At 44.7% G+C, this 5,000-nt stretch overlaps 1 pseudogene; it reads right to left on the bottom strand.

Moving 5' to 3' along the window:
• The window catches only part of LOC129252736 (large subunit ribosomal RNA), an 8,532-nt pseudogene that overhangs the window by 3,342 nt on the left and 190 nt on the right, over positions 1–5,000 (bottom strand).

The raw sequence follows: 5,000 nt of genomic DNA, 5'->3' as shown, positions 1-5,000 counted from the left end.
CCTGATCTTATCGGGCGACTTCAAGAGTGCAACGACCCTAGCAATTTTCCACTCGCGTGGAAAATATCCCTCCCATATGCATTTATCATAAATGGCCTCCAAATATTCCGGAATGAACTTCCACAAGCATTTGCACATCTCTCCGTTCAAACCATCGAAACCTGGAGACCTTTTAGACCTGACCAGGCCAAATGCATAATCCAACTCCTCAGCTTCTATTGGAGGGACAGGCACCTCTTGTGCAGGAGGAACCTGAACCTCAGCCCTGGGAAAAAACTCGCCTAACAGAACATTGGCACACTCTCTCCACGTCGATAATACAGTATCACCTACGCGAAGAGAGCTAGCCATCTCATTTCGACGACCCCGACAGATCCTAAAGACCTGTCCCCAAGGGTCGTCCCTATTTTCCCCCACAAACCTCCTCCACTCTTCCTCCTTGACTCTCACAAGCATTTTCTTATACTCTTTCATCCCTACGCTAAATTGATACTTGAGCTGAGACAGATTCTCCGAATTGGTCCGCCTGCCGCGTTGAAACAAACGCCTCAAGCGTCGGACAGACCTCCTCTTTGAATTTAACTCACTCGTCCACCATTTCACACCTTTCATTCTCACAGCCCTAGCTTTCCTAAACAATAAGTCATTCACACCCCAGACACATTCATATAGACGAGCAATTTGCTCGTCAACCCCCAATTCCTCAAACTCCCTAAGCGGTATATCCAATACCGCTTCCCTAACAGTATGTCCATATCGGTTCCAGTCGGTACACGAGGTACGCCATCGCCTCAATGGACTCCCCCCTTCTAGCTGCGGGGTACGGGGAGTAACCATAATTTGTATTAAATTATGGTCACTAATTCCCCAACCCCCCCTAACACTCCATTTACACTCGAACCTACCCGCTGCTGCGTCATTCATGAGCGTCACGTCAATGTCACTCACACCTCTAGGCCCCTCAAACGTATACCATACGCTTGGTTCGTTTGCTACAAGAAGGTTATTCGCCACAACCCACTCGCTCATAACCTCACCCCGAGTGTGGCTCCGATATCCAGCAGTATGCCTGGATACCTTGCTGAACCACATCGGGGAGGTAGCATTCGCGTCAAGACACACGATGGCAGGAATGCTACTCTCGAGTAGTAGCACCGCATCAATGTATCTTAAGTAGGGCTCTAGAGGCTCGTCAGACTTGCAGTACAAGCTGACGACATTCATTCTGCCGAATTCCCCCTCGACACACACACATACTCCCCACTGTGATGAGTCAACTACTACACAAGAGTAGCTTGGCTCACACACAGCTACTGCGGCCTTGACTCCAAGGTCCGTAAAGACCCTGAAGCCCCCAGGAAGGCCTCTCACCACCCCATTGGTGGAGTATGGTTCCTGGAGCAAAGCAATGCCGCAGCCCCCCTCCGACATACACGCCCCCAATTCACACATCACGGCATATGACCCCTGACAGTTCAGTTGATATAGTTCAACCATCAGTGTCTAGCGTTCGCACGGGCAACAATGGCACAGTACACCGGGCAGACAGTGGACATCATTAGATGTCCGGCTGGCTTGCCCTTAAATGCACAGTTGCGACAATGCGGGGCATTGCCACAACCTGCCCTCCTGTGCCCTTCCTGCCCGCACCTACGGCAGACATCCTTCTTGGCTCTGCACTCTGCCACCCTGTGATCAAAGCCCATGCATCGGAAGCAGCCGGGCGTCAGTTGGTCCAGCCGTACCCGGAAGGAAAACCACTTTATGTAGCAACGACCCGCTTCCACGAGGGCGGACATTAACATGTCCGTACCCTCAAGGACCACGTTCGTCACCCCATCAGGGCTGACCTTCCAAGGACGGCTGACCATTCTCACGTCCTTCTCACGGCACCCAGGGCTGAACTCCTTGAGGTTCAACCGGAACAACTCTCCCATGAAATCTTCAGGGGAGATCTCCGTGTGGACCCCCTGGACCACAACCCTAGGCCCCAGCTTCCGATGTATGCTCACATCGAGCCCTACCTCGGAAAACTTGGCATTTTTCGCCAAGTTATCCCTCTCAGCAACGGATGGGGTGCGAATAATCGCACCTCCATCCTTCAGCGGGCGCACCTCGTGCACCCTTACCCCCATGGAAGGCCCTACCTCCTTAACCACTTTCTTTATAACCTCCTTGGATGTAGTGGCGGTTTTACCCCTCACTACTACCGACCAGGTCTCAACTGGCTTGGGCACCGGCAATGCAGGCAACACAGGCGCAGGCGCCTGAGGTGCCGGCATCATCGCTGCACCAGCCAGCGCAGCTCCAGCCGTCCTCCGAGGTGCTTCCTCCCTGGTTGTCATGGTGGCTTCCAACCGCCCACGAAGATGGGCGATCTCCGCCACCATCTCAACAAAGAGCTCCTCAAACTCCAAGGAGTATCCAAGGAGATCCTTCGCTGTGCTCTTCGGGACGCAGTAGATAGGGACAGTAGGAATCTCGTTAATCCATTCATGCGCGTCACTAATTAGATGACGAGGCATTTGGCTACCTTAAGAGAGTCATAGTTACTCCCGCCGTTTACCCGCGCTTACTTGAATTTCTTCACTTTGACATTCAGAGCACTGGGCAGAAATCACATTGTGTCAACACCCGTTAGGGCCATCACAATGCTTTGTTTTAATTAGACAGTCGGATTCCCCAAGTCCGTGCCAGTTCTGAATTGATTGTTAATTGATAATCGTTATAATTTAAAAGGAATATATATCGAATGATATAATTCCTTAAAAATTTTAGCAAGAAAGTTCCACAATTGGCTACGTAACTACTATCCGGGGAACAAGAATCGTAATTCTCTATTTACCCAGAACGAGTACATAAACCATGGTATTGCTTCCCAATCAAGCCCGACTATCTCAATCTTCAGAGCCAATCCTTATCCCGAAGTTACGGATCTAATTTGCCGACTTCCCTTACCTACATTATTCTATCGACTAGAGACTCTTCACCTTGGAGACCAGCTGCGGATATTGGTACGGCCTGTTGAGAAGTTTGCGTGACCCCACCATAAATTTTCAAGGTCCGAGGAGAAAATATCGACACAACAGTAAATGTCATGCTCTTCTAGTCCATCTACCATATCTCTCTTCGAAAGACTTCCATGGTAGTACGACTATAAAACAGAAAAGAAAACTCTTCCGATATCTCTCGACGGCTTCTTTATGGTCGTTCCTGTTGCCAGGATGAGCACAAGGCCCATTTTTAATAACAAACGGATACTCAACAGGTTACGGAATTGGAACCGTATTCCCTTTCGTTCAAAATAATTCAAGTATTTTAATTATTTTTAAATATATTTTTATTAATATTTTTTTTTATTAAAAACTTGAAAATTTTCGGCTTTCGCCTTGAACTTAGGACCGACTAACTCGTGATCAACCACTGTTCACACGAAACCCTTCTCCACTTCAGTCCTCCAAGGTCTCATTCGATTATTTGCTACTACCACCAAGATCTGTACCAATAGCGGCTCCATGCAGGCTTACGCCAAACACTTCTAAGCACACTATTGTACCCTCCTACTCACTAAAGTTTCAAAATTTATAAATCAATCGAAATTGTTTTATAAATCATCTACTTTAGCGGTAATGTATAGGTATACAACTTAAGCGCCATCCATTTTAAGGGCTAGTTGCTTCGGCAGGTGAGTTGTTACACACTCCTTAGCGGATTACGACTTCCATGTCCACCGTCCTGCTGTTTTAAGCAACCAACGCCTTTCATGGTATCTGCATGAGTTGTTAATTTAGGCACCGTAACATTACGTTTGGTTCATCCCACAGCGCCAGTTCTGCTTACCAAAAGTGGCCCACTGGGCACATTATATCATAACCTCAACCTTCATATCAAGAAAGGTGAGGTTCTTACCCATTTAAAGTTTGAGAATAGGTTAAAATCGTTTCGACCCTAAGGCCTCTAATCATTCGCTTTACCAGATAAGATTATTTTATATAATTTTTAAATGCACCAGCTATCCTGAGGGAAACTTCGGAGGGAACCAGCTACTAGATGGTTCGATTGGTCTTTCGCCCCTATACTCAATTCTGACAATCGATTTGCACGTCAGAACTGTTTCGGTCTTCCATCAGGGTTTCCCCTGACTTCAACCTGATCAAGTATAGTTCACCATCTTTCGGGTCACAGCATATATGCTCAAGGTACGCTCCAGTTAGAGGTATAAATAATAATAAATTATCATTATACATAACTATATGGAACGCCCCGGGATTGAATTAATTGACTATTTATTAAAAAATAGACTAAAAATTAATCCCATTATATTTAAGTTAAGTTAATTATGCCATTAAGTTTAATATAACTCAATGACTTGCACATATGTTAGACTCCTTGGTCCGTGTTTCAAGACGGGTCCCGAAGGTATCCTGAATCTTTCGCATTGTTAATCATATAAATGCATACAAATAAATATTAATATCATAGATATTAAATTTTTTGTAAAATTCAAAAAATGAATTTTAGCATTATATATAATAAAATCTATCAACACTTTATCAAATCATTAGTATTTATTTTATGTTAATATGCTTAAAAAGCAAATTAATTTAAATAAACTTAATATCACCAATGATTCTTTTGATAAATACTTTATTATGTTAATAGATTACAATGTCCTTATATGAAAAAAATGCACATTATTTTTTTAATTATTTAATGATGAATTTTTCATAATGGATATTCAGGTTCATCGGGCTTAACCTCTAAGCAGTTTCACGTACTATTTAACTCTCTATTCAGAGTTCTTTTCAACTTTCCCTCACGGTACTTGTTTACTATCGGTCTCATGGTTATATTTAGTTTTAGATGGAGTTTACCACCCACTTAGTGCTGCACTATCAAGCAACACGACTCTTTGGAAATATCTTTCTAGTAATCATTAACGTTATACGGGCCTGGCACCCTCTATGGGTAAATGGCCTCATTTAAGAAGGACTTAAATC

This window comes from Anastrepha obliqua, unplaced genomic scaffold (assembly GCF_027943255.1).
Source record: "Anastrepha obliqua isolate idAnaObli1 unplaced genomic scaffold, idAnaObli1_1.0 ptg000350l, whole genome shotgun sequence".
NCBI lineage: Eukaryota > Metazoa > Arthropoda > Insecta > Diptera > Tephritidae > Anastrepha > Anastrepha obliqua.
The sequence above is the reverse complement of the archived record's forward strand: the minus strand, read 5'-3'. Positions and strand labels throughout refer to the sequence as shown.